This window comes from Mangifera indica, chromosome 12 (genome assembly GCF_011075055.1).
Source record: "Mangifera indica cultivar Alphonso chromosome 12, CATAS_Mindica_2.1, whole genome shotgun sequence".
Taxonomy (NCBI): Eukaryota; Viridiplantae; Streptophyta; class Magnoliopsida; order Sapindales; family Anacardiaceae; genus Mangifera; species Mangifera indica.
Window position 1 is genome coordinate 1,669,143 of NC_058148.1, and position 17,864 is coordinate 1,687,006.

Sequence of the window (17,864 nt, forward strand, 5' to 3'; positions counted from 1 at the left end):
ATCGTCAAAGGTTTGTATGCATTAAAAATCAATGTATACTGAAATATATGGTCAAATTAACTAGTGGATAGTTTTATATGCATTAATTATGGAACTTTAAGAATGGGTAAAAAAAAAAACATCTAAATAAAGTGGGAGAAACCTACCAATGTTACAGATATTAAAGTTTTCTCGATCTTGTTGGGTATTATCAAAGATTTGTTGAGGGATTTCCTAAAATAGCAGCACCATTAACTAGGCTAACCTAGAAGGATATAAAGTTTGAATGGAATGATAAATGTGAAAAAATTTTTTAGAAGTTGAAAGTAAGATTAACTTTAGCCCTTGTATTTACCTTATCTTCGAGTACAAAAAGATTTGTGGTATATAGTGATGTATCAAATAGGGTTTAGATTGTGTACTGATGCAACATGGGAAGATGATAACTTATGCCTCTAGACAACTCAAGAAGCACAAAATGAACTACTTGACTCATGATTTAGAACTTATAACTGTGGTTTAGGTATTAAAAATCTGGAGACATTATTTTTACCAAGTAACTTGTCAAATCTATATAGATCATAAGAGCTTGAAATATTTATTTACATAGAATGAATTGAACCTTTGACAGAGGAGATAGATTGACCTTACTTAAGATTATTATTGCTCGATTGATTACCATTTGGGCAAGGTTAATATTGTCACAAATGCACTTAATAGGAAATCTTAAGGTGTTGTAGCACATATAAAGGTGAAACCCTATTCCTTGTTGATTAAATTAAAGACCTTAAGGACTAAGTTGAGTATGAGTGACTTATGAGCATTATTAGCTAGCCTTTAAGTTTGACCTATTTTAATTGATCAAATTTATGAAATGCAACATTAAACCTTTATTTGATGAAGCTGAAGAATAAAGTAAGTAATAGAGAAGGAGTTGATTTTGTAGTAAAGGATGATGAGATGGTTATGATGGAAGCATAATTTGTGTATTAGTTCATAAGGAGTTAAAAAGACAAATTTTATAAGAGGCTTATGTTTCAGTGTATGTATTGTATCTAGGTAGTACTAAAATGTATCATAGCTTGAGGAAACATTATTGGTGGCAAAGAATGAAAAGAGAGATTGCAGAATTTGTTTCTAGATGTCTAGTGTGGTAGCAAGTCAAAACTAAACATTAAAGACCAATTGGACTCTTGCAACCTTTTTTTATTCCTTAATGGAAATGGAAACATATTATAATGGATTTTGTGTTAGGCCTCCCTCATACGAATAATGATCATGATAGCATTTGGGTCATTATGCATTGTTTAACAAAGTTAGTCCACTTTTTGCCAATCAAAGCCATATACTCACTTGATGAGTTGGCAAGTATTTATGTAGTAGAGATTATATGCCTTCATGGTGCTCCAATGTCTATAATATCAAATAATAATCCTAGATTTACTTCTTGATTTTGGTTGAGTTAACAAAATGCCTTGGATATAAAGTTAAGATTTAGCAATACCTTTCACTTTTAAATGGATAGATAGTCACAAAGAACCATTCAAACATTAGAAGTTATGTTGAGGGCTTGTGTGTTGAAGTTCAAGGGAAGTTAGGATAATTACTTGTCTTTAGTAGAATTTGCCTACAATAATAGTTATCAAGCCAACATTGGAATTGCTCTATATGAAGCCTTGTATGGTAGAAAGTGCAAAATTCTAGTGTGTTGGAATGAAATAAGTGAGAAATATTGCTGGGCCTTGAGATTGTGCGAGATACCAATAAAAAGATTAATTTTATTAGAAAAAGACTAAAAGTAGTTCAAGATAGACAAAAAAGCTATGTTGATAAGCACATGAGAGAATTAGAGTTTTAAGTAAGTGAAAAGTTGTTTTTGTGAGTTTGACCTTAAAAGTGTATTCTAAGATTTGGGAAGCAAGGTAAACTAAACCCAAGACATATTAGCCCATATGAGATTCTTGAAAAAGTGGGTGCTGTCGAGTATCGATTGGCTTTACCATGCTTCACGCGTATGTGCTTGATTCCTTTCATGTTCTGTATCAACAACCTATTCAATTAAAAGAGGATTTGAGTTACCAAGAAAGACCAACAAAGATTATTTATGAAAAAAAATAAGTGATTCACACCAAAATCATTCCTTGGTTTAAAGTAAAATGAGAAAATCACACGGTAGAAGAAATGACTTAGGAATATGAAGAGGACGTGCAAACTCAATATCCAAAATTGTTTCAAACAAATATGTAATTTTTGTTAGGGTAGGTTCCCTAAAGCCAATCGAATTTGACAATTGTGGATGTAATTTCATATTAATAATTAATAATGGTTTTATTGTTATTCAATTCATATGTTGTCTATTTATGTGATCGTGTAAATAACATACCCTTATAATGGAAGAACTATGACCAAGGGATCAGATGACTAATTGTAGGAACTTTAGGTACACTTTTAGTGGCCATTATGGAAACATCTATAATCCTAACATTACAATGAACAAAGGCATGTGTAATAATGATGAGATTATCATAATATTGAGCGACCTTACCAAACATGGCGACAATTCTCACGTATCGAAGTTATTGTAGATAGCTTTGTGTGACATATAGGTGCATGTTATAAATGTGTTCACCAAACTAACCTGACCAGAGGATATTCATATGGATGATTGTTCTAGTGTCTATGGAATAAATCCTCTGAAAACCACGGGTGTATGTGATCCTTCATTTGAGGTTGTTAGACCGTCTTGTGTAAGGATCGGTATGGTTTGACATTATCTAACATGCCACTGTTATTAGGGTAACTGTAAAGGTAGTAATCGACTATATCGTGAGATACATGGAAGCTATGATTTATCAATAAAAAATTGTCACTTCTAAGCACAAGAAAAGATATCTCACAAAAGATTACTGAATTACATCTATGACAACTTGAATCTATGGGCACTAGGGTTAAAGTTGTAGCTTAATCCATGTTAGTTATTGATGTATATTAGCTCATATTAAGGAACTACTAAGATATAAAATTTTCTATGTCTTATCCTCGAGAGATACGATTGATGAAATGATTGAATTATGCGTGACTATGATGATGTAAAACCTTAAGAGATGTCTATTGATACTCTATTGTATCTATGATGCTTTGTCAAAGGCTAATCTTGGTTTGTGTCTAAATTTGATCTAAATTCAAACATTACCGATTCAATAGAGAGCTTATGGGTCACACGTATATAAGAGTTAATTTAAACATAGAGGCAAAGATTATTTGGTGATAATCTTGATGTTTAGAGAAAGAGAGAACCCACAGACCATGTTTTGACCAAGTCAAACTTGGTGTGCATGGTGTTAGGTGACACCATGCAATATATACAATACATGGCACAGTTGGACAAAAACTTATGTAGCCGTGTAAGGCATAAAACCATGCCAGATGGCACAATTTAGGTGCCACCCATATGTGGCTTGAAAACTTATTGGGTGTCACACTTGTGTGCCACTCATGCAAGTTGTGAAACATGTCAGCTATGTATGTGTGTTGAGGATGTTGGGTTTGGATGAAATCCTTGCTAGACTTGAACACCTACACATATTTCAAAAGACATGTATTAGAAATTAAAACATAACAATAACACATATACAATAGAAACCTTAGCCTTAGGTTTCTGTTTTCTCTCCTTCTTCCCATGAACACAAATAATCTAGTAAAAAAGCTTTAATAGCCTTCTCTCTGTATTGCCTCTTGCATGCTCATGCTTCACGTGGATACCAAGGTGCCACCTTTTAAGGGTTGGATAACATTCAGTTTTAAACCACGTGAAGATTTGAAAGAGCATCAATGTAGGCATAAACCTAAAACACCCTATGAGTGTTTAGCATGTTCGTGAATGTATGTTTAAAATGGGCATCTTGGTTAGGATATTTAGGATTTTTTGATTTTTAATTTTTTAATTCCATTTCACTGTAGCTTATCGATGCTCTAAAAACCCTATAATTTCAAGGACAATTTTTTTTTTTTTAAAAGGGGAAGATTGAAATACTCAATATTCCTGTTAAGGAGTTTTAAATGAGTAATAATATAAATTAAGAATATTTTGATAGTAATGAAAAACATTTGGGGTAAAATGAGAATCAGCCAATGTATGGGGTTTAAGAGTAATTTGCTATAGGAGCAATAAAAACAAAGAAAAGCCTTTTAGGCTTACTTTCATCCATGGGAAAGAAAGAAAAAAAGAAAACAGGAGCAAAGGCGAGAAAGAGAAAAGGAGAGAAGAGAAGAAATGAGAAAGAAAGAAAAAAAAAAAAAGAAAAGAAGAAGAAGAAAAAAAAAGGAAGAATTAATTGGAAAAGTGGATAGGGTATTTTATTTTCATTCAATTTAACTCTAGGGTTTAAATTTACTATTCAAATTGCGGATTTTCAAAATTCTAACTATATTACTTTAAATTTAGGTGAGGAAAGGGGAGGTTTCGTAGTGAATTCCAACACCGGTTTTGGGTCTACTGAAATCTATGAGTGGGAAATAACCTTTGAACTATAATTTTATTTTATGCAAATTTATATTTTTAATTTTAAATCCCTTGCAAATAGTATTATGGATTTTATGGAATCTCTTGTGGATAAATAGAAATTTTATGCATGTTGTTGATTTTGGTAGTGGGTAACTATAAAGTTGAAAACCATTTAAATTCAATGTTGTGTATTGTTATAGATTCTGAATATTAAATTAATTGATTTTGTATGTGTGGCTAGGAAGCTAAAGTTGTTTAATTTAGTTATAGTCTATTTGAAATTTTTGAATATTAAGTTAGTGATATTTTGTTTAGCTATAAAGCTAAAAGATATTTTATTTAATCTATGCGTGGTTGAAATTATTAAATGTTAATTGATTTGATGTGGTGTTTAGTAGTAGAGCTAAAAGATATTTAATTTAGTTGAATGAGTGAATGAAGTGGTTAAATGTTAATTGATTTAACGTCGTGTGTAATTGTAGAGCTGAAAGTTATTTAGTTCAGTTTCTTAAGGAAACTGAAATGATTGAATGTTATTTGAATTGATGTTTTGCAAGGCCGTAAGGATGAACATGATTCACATTTAGTTTTTATGGATGACTTAAATTGTTGAATAATTATTAATTGATGTGTGTATAGCTGTAGAGCTGAATGAAGCTTAATTCAGTAATGAGTATGACCATATTGTTTATTGTCACCTTATTTGGTGTTATAAGTGACTGTAGAGTTGAATGTTGTCAATTTAATGTGGTATGGATGTGGTGGTTGTTGATAATGATTGTTCTAAATTCTATTATTGAATTATTGGGTTATGAATATGGTATTAAGAGATGATATCATCCAAATATTCTTTGCAAATACATATCATGTGATAAGTTACTTTACCTGTGCAGTAACTTATGTCAGGTATGACAAATTTTAAATATTGTGCCTATGTAGAACCCATAAGTAAGCCTAAAGACATTTTAGTCTTTTTATTAGTTCTAAATTTGGTGATTAATGACTTTTAGTGGCACACGCCTATGTATGGAGGCATACATGGTTGTGTATGGTCAGTAAAAAGTCAAATTAGTGGATCAAATTATGATGTTGGCGAGATAAGAAGTTGCCTTAGTTATTCAATTAGACATTCGACCGTGTATATCCTGTGTATGCCTATGTATCGCATCCTATAATTAAAAATAAAAGTGCGAGAACACTAATTCTATCACATTATCATTCATAGTCACAAAAAACATAGAATGAGTGAGAGAAAGAGAGTAATTTCATTGATTAAGGAGTTACCGCTGATTACCAGAATTACTACAGCCACGTAAAGGAAACATTTTCATTGGAATCCAAGTAAGTGGTACGACTTCCTTTGTTTGATCATGAAATCTTAGAAGTTTTTGTTGTTATACACTTGATCTAGGGTTTTTTAGACATGATAGTGATGATTTATGTTATGTATTTGATTTTGTACAAAATCATAATGACCCATATGCATGCCTAATCTCTTGAGTGTATGGAATATTCATATGAGCTGTGATATGGGTGTATGTCCTTGCATGTGCATGATGGATATTAAGAGCTTAGGTGCAAAATAGACGGTTTGATTCATGTATACATATCAAAAAATAGAAATAGTGTAATTGTGGCATGGATGTAATGTATGTTGGCTTGATAATATGATAATGACCTAGAAGTGATTGTGTATAAATTATATTGCATGTTTTCTAATGCATATACTTGTTTAAGACTATTTAAAGACATAGCTAAAATTGGTTGGTATGGTTTTAGTGCTTTTGTTGCATTTGTACAATGTAAAAACCCGTAGGGTGCAATTTTTACATCATGACACACAGTTGTGTATAGTCCTATACGCGCTTGTATGTTGTTCTAGAAATTTCAAAAGTTCAAAAGTCCCACCCTTGTTCTGAGGGAAGGTATGCATAGTCGAGTGGTATGAGACACATTCTTATGCATGGATTTCCAAAAATGGACGATGTGCAATAGAATACACATGGCAGGTACACATGGATCCCTGTGCAAAAGGATGTGTCCAAGTTACTCCCCATTGTGTCCATGTTAACTCCTCGTATGCACCTGTTCTATGCATGGTTGTGTGATAAATGCCACACTCCTATGTATATAAGTTAGGAGGCACATAAGAGTAGGTAGAAACAAACACAATTATATACTCTTAGACAAAGATAAAAGATTATTATACCCTTAAGTTGTGTCCATACAAGGGGAGAGCTAAGTAAGAAGAATAAAGAGCCATCAGAGGATAAAGAATTTAAGTAAGGAATAGATTAGAGGCTTAACTGCATGGACAATGGCACAAGTTCAGACTGAGTTGAATCCAGGTCAAAAGTCAACAACCTTAATACTAGTGTCACACATTTAGATAATCACTAGCTATGTGCTTAAATGAGATAATCCTAAAAGCAATAGAGTTGGATGCCTATGAGATGCATCACACACTCAACGCCAAGGTGCATAGCCACCTAATTCAGTTATATGGCTTTTATATATTTCCTCATGTGATCAGTAGGATGCACTACATATACGGTAAATGAAAGAGTTACTATTAGAGATTTTTCTATGTGATTAGGGTATCCTCGTTAGTTGGCTCAATAGGTTATTTGGCATATGCACAAGGCATAACAATAGTTTTCACTAGGTATTAAATATGTCGATTCCAACTTAGGTTATCCCAGTTTTTCGTGGATGATCTGTGTCAAGGCACCAAGGTGCCATAGTGTGACTATATTTAGCCTATGAATGGAATGTAAATTTTAGCATCTATTCATTTATGTTAGTTTTGGGTGTCGAAAGGTCACCACTTACGGAGTTTTACTCTTGCATTTTCTTTCTTTTGTTTTGTAGGTAGAGGTGAGTAGCAGGCTAAAAGGGGGATTCAAGGTCTGCCAAACAACTACATAAGAGAGAGGGCATTTTTGGCACTTCAGCTTGACTCTTATTTATTAGTATTATTTTTGTTATTATCACTATTTTCAAAGGCAATAACTCTTGATGTTTTACACAGTTCCTTTCATCAATGATTTCTAAATGTTTGTCTTTTTATAGGTTTTAGTAAATAAAATAATCATTTTCATTGTAGTACCTTTTGTACACTTTATATTTATGATCATGCATTAAAAATTTCAAATAAGTTTAGTTGTGCACATCTCTTTTAGTATATTTTCATTAGGGGTATGTATCTGGAAAGAAGTGTTACATTTTTGGTATCAGAGTATGATTTTTGTACCCAAAAAGGTTAAAAGGTTTTATGTGTTTAAAAAATGCATATAAAGTTAAGTAAGAAAGTAACCCCTCGTGCAACATCGATTACCCCTATACGCTTACTACTATAAGTCTAATATGTTTGCTTCTAGATTAAAAGTAATATACACCAAAAGGTTGTTGTAATTTTAGGATGAAGAAATCCAAAAAGTTAATCAGAGATGCCCTAGAGGTCCTTAGTTAAGGAATAAGTCAAACAGAGGATCAAGGATAAGGATCCAATATGCCAATTATACCCTTCATTGATAGTGTTGTCATCTACCAAGTCGTAGAAAGGTTTTGAGACAGAATAGAAAGGCATCAACTAGTGTTGGAAACCTAGTTTAAGCCTCATAAATGCCAAAGCAACATTTAGATACTGATTTACCCTTTTAGCAGAATAAGGTGAGTATAGGTGCACCTCGAGTAAAGGTTGGTGGTAACAGCCAAAGACAAGCATATCCTATTTATAGCCTGTCTAGTTGTCATAAGCAATAAGATTTCAAAGGTAGTTCAATGATAGAGGGATTACCAACTGAGGAGTGGTTAGAGGCAATAGAAGATATCATGAGGATCTATTTTATGATAAATGCTGATAAGATATAGTATGCCAACCTTCTATTGAAAGATGATACTAAAGTTCGGTGGCAGATGTTGTGTAAGACTAGTTGAGTTTTAGGGATATCATGGGTAGACTTCAAACAAGCCTTTGAGTCAGAATATGTTTCAATTGACATCATGTATGTAAAGGTACATGAGTTCCTCCATCCTAGATAGAGGAACATGTTAGTCAAGAAGTTCTTGACTAAACTAAACTTGTTAGCCAAGTATGCTCTTGGCGTGGCTAATTTAGAGAGAAATAAGCTAGATATGTTCACGAAAGGGCTGAGGCCAGACATAACAAAGATATGATGATAGGAGACCCTTCTAACCTAAGAATAAGAAAAACTGGAGGGGTAAGAAACTGAGAAAAGAAGATCAGCCTTGATGCAATGATTCCCTTACATGCCACAAATGTTGTAGGAGACACACCGATAAGTGTTTAAATAGATAAAGAGTGTGCTAGGATTGCTTGGATGAGTTCTTAGTGGTATTCATTAGCGACATCTTTATTACTCTAGAATTCGAGAAGAGCATAAACAATATTTGAGATTTATGCTCCAAAGGTTAAGAGAAAGGTAATTGTTCTCAAAGTTTCTAAGTATGGGTTTTGGTTGAATAGAGTAACATTTTTGGGTTATATGGTTTTAACAGATGGCATATCAATAGATACTAACAAAATTACTGTAGTGTTAGAATGACAAAAACCTAAGATAACTAAGGAGGTTAAAAGTTTTTTAGGATTGATAAGTTATCACAAACTCTTTATTGAGAAATTCGCCAAGTTAGCTTAACCCCTCACAAAGTTGACACAAAGAGAGGTTCCTTTTAGATGGTCAAAGGCTTGTGAACAAAGTTTCTAGGAATTGAAATAGAGATTGACCTTAGCTCTTGTGCTTGCCTTGCTAGAGGAGGGTAAGGAATATGATTTACATATAGATGTCTCATATCAAAGTTTGAAAGTAGTACTGATGCAGAAAGGGAAGGTGATAGCTTTTACTTCTTGCCAGTTAAAAGAGTATGAATCCAAATACCCTACTTACGACCTTGAGTTGGTAGCTATGGTGTTTGCACTTAATATATAGTGACACTATCTATATGGGGTAAATAACATTGAATATGTGACAAAGACTATGGTTGGAATTAGTAAAAGACTATGATTGTGAGATTAAGTATCACCTAGGTAAAGCCAACGTAGTTACAGATGATTTGAGTAAGAAAGTAATCCTATCATAGTTACTACTCACTGTTAACCAAATCAGCACATTTCATAATAGTTAGAGATACTACAACTACTAGTCAACTAGGTCACATCTATCTGAGGGAGATTGTTAGGCTTCATGGAGTATCTAAGACAATAGTATCAGATCAGGATACCAGGGTTGTCTTGATATTTTGGCAAAGTATATAGAAATCCTTGGGTACTAGATTGGCACTCAACACATAATATCATCCCTAGATTTAGGGGCAGATCAAAAGAGTTAATCAATTGATTGAGAACATATTGAAGGCTTATTGCCTGGATAGAGGAACGAGTTGGATGGATGTGTTACCATTGATAGAGTTTGCCTAAAATGATAGTTACCAGACAACCATTAGGATGGCTCTTTATAAGGCTTTATATAATAGGAGATATAAATCATTGTTGCATTAGGATGAGATAAGAGAGAGAAATGCCTTAGCTCAATCATTGGGACCTAACTTGACCTAGAGGATGATTAGAAATGAAGGATCGAATGACCTAAGAGGGGGGTGAATTAGGCAATTTAAAAATAATCTTTACCAAATTAGAGAATTAAAACAATTTGTTCAAATCAATGAATTTTGCCTATTTTTAATCCAATTTATGATAATAACAAAAATATTTCAAATAATCAATACAATCAAAATAACATAACATAAAGTATGAGTTTAAGGGAAGAGAAAATCAAACATGCGATATATAGTGGTTCGACTCAACCTGACCTACGTGCACTCCTCCAAGCTTTCTCCTTTGGAGTATTCCACAAATCTTTGGTTGACCAAAAACTCAACCAAGCTTTTCTTCACAACAAAATAGCCTCCAAGGTGCTATTAACCTTTACAAGTGTTAGAGCTCAATTTCTCTCACTATAAATTTTCTAATCTGTCCAAGAGTGAACTTCACTCTTTTATAGTATGAATTTCTGTATGAATTCGAAGTATGATCTCTCTCAAAGAGTGTATATGAAAGATTAAGCTTAATACAACCCAATACAAATGAAATTACAAAGTATATGAGCAAGGGTTTTGATTAGAGATGAGAATTTGCAAGTGAATAGCTCAAAACTAATTTGCTATCAAATTTGTGAAAGTTTTTGGTGGCAAAAGTTCATTTCGAATGAATTTGATTGGGTTTATATAAGGAAAAATAAGGAAAGTTACCGTTGTGCATAAAAACTAGCCATTTTAGTTTTCCAGAAAATGCACAATTCGGTTGACCAAATGTAATTCGGTCAACTAGATGTGACATGACACTCCCGTGGTGCCTACATGACGCTAGCCATTAGAAAGTTTAAACCAAAATTCGATTGACCGGATTTAATTCGATCAACAGAATTTCTGAAAGCCAAAATACATGGCTTTTGGATAATTCGGAAGCTGTCATCAAAGAATTCAGTCATTCAAATTAGGTCGATCAAATTTTATTACATTTTAGCCCCTAAATTTTTAAAAATTTATTTGACCCCCAGAACTTTGAAAAGTGATAATTTAACCCATTTTTGAAAATTCTTTCAAAACCAACTTTAAGATATGAAAATGTAATTCACAAAACTTCATCATTTTAAATGAATTAATAAACTTTGGTGAAAAAATTGGCTTAACCCAATAAGTTTGAAAAATGACATTTTAACCCAAAATGTGAAAGATATGAGAATGAGTTTTCAAGTGAGCTATCCCATGCAAATAAATATTCTAATCAAAACGAATGCTCCAAATTATAAATATATCTACCTAAACTTGAGTTTTTCTTCAAATATTCAAGAATTCTTCAATTGAGTCTTCTCTTTCATTTCCATCTTGAAACTCCTTCAAGTGCATTAAATAAATTCTTGCAATCTAAGCTCACACTCAAGTAAAATCATTAGTTAATATGATTAGGGACATATTTGTTTATTATCATCAAAATAAGAGCATAATGACTCCTTGAGTCAATAATCTCTCTTTTTTTGATGATAACAAACACATATGCACTTCAAGGAATTTTATAAAATATATCAATGAATGTAATTCCTTGAAGTTAAGAAACACTTGATTTTTAAAAAATTTTTTGCAAGAGTTTGCCTTAAAAAATCAAGTTTCCTCCCCCTGAATATATGCAAATAATAATATGTACAACATTAATCTCATCAATCAAATGTATCTTCATCAAAATGTCCACAATATCCACAACATCAATAAAATACTGCATCATAATCAAATATATATACTGATAATCTTCCATAACAACGTCAAAGTATCAATCGTCAATCAAACTTTTCTCCCCCTTTGTCATTATCAAAAAGAATAAGACAATGTATAAAAATGATATAATCAAGGAGACAAAATAATGTAAAAGCAAATGATCACCAAAATGGCCTAAAAATAATAATCAAGACAATGTCTAAATATATCGATAATCATCCATAACCACATCAATGCATGAAGACAATGTCTAAATGGAGATAATCAACAAAATAAGAGTATATAAAGAAAGTCTAGACATAACAAAAATATAATGAAAAATATAGATAAACTAAGAAGGAGGTGGACGAAAACGACGAAAAAGCTCATCGATGCCACCTCTGAGCTCGACTTGAAGATCGACAATGCTAGCACGAACAACAGCAAAATCAGAGCAAACCTCAACACGAAGATCAGTAAACTTAGTAGATAAAAGAGAGATAGGATCAGTAGCTGAGGCGGTGGTCGGCTCAGCAGATGAACTTGCTCTAGTAGCCATATGAGATCTCTTGTCAAAAGGATGCATCTGTAACTCGAATGAATCTCGGTCCTCATCTACCTCAGTATCATCGTCATCAGTTAGAGCATCAGGTGCCTAGGGCTTAGTATCCATATCAACGCCTAGATCGGCGACGGCCTCTCCTCCACCAGGTACTAGCTCAGAAATGTGATGTCATACATCATTGTGCTGATGGAAGCCCATAACATGGAGGTTTGAAACAGTATATAGATCAATAGCTAGCTCGACATCCGGCTCCTCAAGGAAGGAAACTCCCACCTCCAAAAGAATTAATGTGATGATGGGTGCATAAGGTAAAAGATGGGTGCAATGAGAAAGAGTAGAGACCATCAAATCAAAAATGACATGACAAAGGTCTATAGGAGACCCTGAAAGAGATGTGAGAGGAGATATAAGTCAACCGTGCTGACTTCATTGAAATGACCAGATTTAGACGTAAGAGTATAACCGATAATGTTATAAAGGAGACAGGCAGATGAAGTGAGATATCGATGGGGCAAACGAGTAACTACCTCATGATTAGGATTGCCCGTCATACCTTCGAGGGGGAAGAAGAGGGCCATAAACAATAGGAAGACCCAAAGTGACACGAAGGCTGGCGGGAGAGAAATGAATATCATGGCCTCGGACAAAAGAGGTGGCTTCGTTATGAAGCCGATCAAACTCCATGTTTGCATAAAATTCATGAACAAGGGTAGGATAAACAAAACCAACTAAGGTGACAAAACGAGTCCATTTGAATCTATCAAAAAGAGTCCTAAGGTAGAATTGTGCTAACAAATTAAAATCAACTTGACGAATTTTACACAAACCACGACGATTATAGCGTTCAACATAAGTCGTAGCAGCTTGGGCGGAACAAAAATGAGTTTCATCAAAAGGAGCCTCTAAAGGCTCGACTTGATGATAGGTGCTAAAGAGCTAGTTCTAACTTTTCTAGATGGCCTAGGGGCACACCTAGCACTACTACGACGAGTGTTAACCATAATTGCAAAATATGAGGATATACACAATACCCACACAAAAACGAACTACTTATACTAACAAATTACAAATGGAAAATTTTTAAAAGATAAAATAGAGAGCAAGAAAGGAAATACCACACAAAACACGATGAAATGTGACGAAATGGAATGCTACGTCAAATGTACGTACAAGGGTAGAATCATAATTTTGCATAAATAAACCTGAATTGGAAAACTAAGTGCACACCACAGTTGTAGATGATGATAAAATTACAGTGGTATATTCAAAAGTAAAAACGGTTGACCATAAGGGGTATTTTTGGAAACAAATCCGAAAATGGGTATGAAATTTAGGGGTTTTTAGTGTGAGGCCAAAATTGAAAAATTGATGGATGGAACTTGGAAGAATGATGCTGGGAATGATGATTGTGTGGTCAGTTTGTTGAAAAATCAACAAAATTTGGGGATTTTGGATGAAAGTTAAAAAAGCTAGGGTTTAGGGTTTATTGAAATTTGGAATGATTTAGGGCAAAATGTGGTGTTTTTGGAAGGGGATTTTGGCTTAAAACAAGTAGAAATTATGTGGGGAATTGATTTGATGCAAAAATTTTGAGTTGAAAGTGGATTAAGGCAAGGTTGCAGCAAATCGGTGGAGAGAAAACGGAAGAGGGCTGGAGGGAGAAAAGAAAAAATGAAGATTGGCTGCCCTTATGCGCTAGAATTCGGCCAATTCGATCGACTGAATTCTGACAAATTCGGTTGACCGAATTTTGCAAAAAATTCGATTGACTGAATTTTGCAATTCTGCAACTGAATTCGCAAAATCCAGTCAATCCTTGTTTTATGCATTTTGTGTTCTCAATTTGAACATAAATGAGTCCAAATGATTCAACTATGCACTATTGATTCAACATGCATGAAATGCAATGTAATTTGATGCAAAAACATGATAAAAATTGAAATCACCCATATTAAAATCAATGCAAGAATAATTGATACAATAAGAAACATCGAATATGATCAAAAATTAAAATGAAGCATAAAACATATATTAACATTTTCAATTCAACCAAAACACCATAACCACAATGATATGTAAGTGCAATTGCTAATGTGGTGATTCTATGATCCCATGCTCACCTCTAATTTTGCAAAAACATTCTTGCCCAAGAGGTTTTGTAAAAATATCCGCAAGATGATTTTCGGTGGATACAAAGTCAAGACAAATATCACCCTTTTGAACATGGTCTCGAATAAAATGATATCTAATTTATATATGCTTGGTTTGAGAGTGTTGAATGAGATTTTTAGATAAGCTAATAGCACTTGTGTTGTCACACAAGATTGGAGTTTTAGATAGGCTAACTCCATAATCCTTAAGGGTTTGTTGCATCCACAAAGCTTGAGCACAATAACTACCAGTGGCAATATATTCCGCTTTTGTGGTCGATAAAGCAACGGAGTTTTGTTTTCTTGAAAACCATGAAACTAATGCATGACCTAGAAAATGACAAGTACCACTAGTATTTTTTTTATTGACTTGGCTTCCGACAAAGTCGGCATTCGAATAGCTCACTAGGTTAAAAGACGTTTCTCTAGGATACCACAAGCTTAAAAATCTAGTGTCATGTAAATATTTGAAGATTCTTTTAAGGCTTTTAAATAAGATTCCTCAGGACATGATTGAAATCGAGCACATAAGCACACACTAAACATAATATCGAGTCTACTAGTGGGTAAATATAAAAGAGAGCCAATTATACCTTTATACATTTTAACATCAATGTTTGGCCTACTTTCATCTTTGGTGAACTTGATAGTTGAACTCATTGGTGTGCTTGAGGCTTTTAGTCCTTCCATGCCAAACGTCTTTAATAAGTCTTTGATGTATGAAGATTGGTTAATGAAGAGACCCTCTTTGCTTTGCTTGATATTAAGTCCGAGAAAATACTTGAGTTCTCCCATCATGTTCATTTCAAATTCTTTGCTTATGAGGTTAGAAAATTCTTCACACAAAGAGACATTAGTACATCCAAAGATGATATCATCAACATAAATTTGAACCAAAAGTATATCATTTTCTTTTCTTTTAATAAACAATGTAGTATCTGTTAGAATATGCCCTAAAAACCAATCGCTTTAATTGGTTTTAAGGGTTGTATATCTTGCATGTACATTATTAATAAAAGAAAAGTTCTATTATACTTCACATGTTTTCAACGTCACTTTTATATATATATATATATATATATATATATATATATATATATATATATATATATATATATATATATATATATGTTGTAGTTGTATATTACATCCATATTAACTACATGCATACGACATGTGAAAGGTCCCGATGAGTTTTAATAAACGTCATCAAATCATTCCCTACATAGACAATCTGTTTGGGCAATAGTATTGCATAGTGGGTGTGTGCTATATCACCACAGTATATCAATGGATGATATTAGACATGGTGGATATACACATGGGTAAACAATGGAACCATTTGATGGTTAGAGAACTGATCAAAGGTTATTTTATTATATTGTTTATCGAACGTGACCGCTGAACGATGATCACATGGGCATTAATATGTAGTCAATGATACATCGTGAATCATACTAGTGTATAGATCATTTGACTTGAGATATCACAGTTGTGCTTCGTTCCGGAACGTATGGTTCATACGGTGTATACCACGAAGCTAATCATGCCTCGTTCAGAAGCCGTTTTGATCATATGTTGCTTGAGCGAGAGGACAAGTGATGATCATACAAGGATCCGTCAGCTCGACTGCTCTCGAGTTCCTATATGAATATCAAGAAACATGAAAATCTAAGACACTGGCTAGTGTAGATAAAAGACCACAAGAAAAGAGTTTCGATGTGGCACGTTATGATGTATTACTTGATATTCGAAAAGATTAAATATTGGATTTTGACATTCCATGAATCCAAGTTTAATCGGGATGTAATGACGGAGGGATTGGACTATATGGTAAGTGTGAGTAAGAAAAGTTCATTTGATATTATGTGAAGCTTGTATTTCATTGTGATGTAGGGGTCATGGGACATTGCTAGATGATACCACATGATCAGTGGGAGCTTCATTTTGTAGCGGAAAATGAAGTATATCGGTTAACGACAGTTTTAGGTTATATAATGATATAATGAAACGTATCGTCTGATATGGGGCCCACGACTACGTCACTATGAACCTTGAAGGTCACACCTATATTTCAAGGAAGAAAATGGTGTTATGAAGCTGAAAATATTTATCCATGGTTGGCTAGCACTTTCCGAGGATAAAAATTGTGTTTTTCGAATAAGATTCGAAAAAAGGGCAAAATTGTCATTTTACACCTTTTAAATTGTTTAGAAAGTTAAAATGATTAATTTTGGGCACAAATGAATTAACATGTGTCAAATTCTCATTTCTCTTATTTTTTCACCAATGAGAATTAAACATATGTTTTAACTTGATAATTATTAAGTTTTAATGCAATAAATATAAGAGAAAATAAAGAAAAATATACAATTTTTCTTTTCTTCTTCTTCTTTGCCGGGAAAAGCTTCTCCTTTTTCCATTTTTCTTCCTTGAATGGTGTAAGTCAAGAGATCACTTATTTTAGTGATTCAAGCTTTCAAACTTCAAATTAAATTACAAGGTACAAGGTAGTTTATATGTTTCTATGTTTTATTTCTTGAAAAACCATGTAAACTTTTCAATACCATTGTTACATATGATGTGAACATAAATTGAAAATTTTAATTTTGTTGCCAAAATCCTACAATATCTACTTTTCCAATGCAAAAGTCTTTTTCAAGCAAGAATTTACTCAAACGTTCATACCATGCTCGAGGTGCTTGTTTTAAACCATAAAGAGCTTTTTGAAGTTTAAAAACATGGTTTGGGAAATCATGACTTTCAAACCCGGGAGGTTGTTCAACATAAATTTCCTCCATGATAAATCCATTTAAGAAAACACTTTTGACATCCATTTGATATAAAATAAAATTTTTAGAACATGTAAATGCCAAAAGCATCATAATGGATTCTAGTCTAGCTACTTGTGCAAAAGTTTCTTCAAAATCTATTCCCTCTTCTTGGTTGTAGCCTTGAGCCACTAATCTAGCTTTATTTCTAACAACCACTCTAGACTCATCCATTTGTTTCTAAAAACCCATTTTGTGCCAATAACGGATTGATAATTCGGACAAGGGACTAGTTCCCAAACATTATTTCTTTCGAATTGATTTAGTTCCTCTTGCATGGCTAAAATTCAAAATTCATCATGAAATGTTTTTGGTTCAAATTATGAAAGAAATGCTAAATTATTACAAAGATTAAATGATGATCTAATTTTAACACCTTGATTTTCCTCAACAATAATTAATTCTTTAGGATGAGCATTTGCATACCTTCAAGCCTTAGGAAGATCTTTATCTTTATCTTCTTCATATTTTAGCTCTTGTTTTGCTTCATCCTTAACATCATTTGGTGAATCATGAATTTCTGTTTGGTCTCCATTTTTAACTTGATCATCATCAATATCAACTTG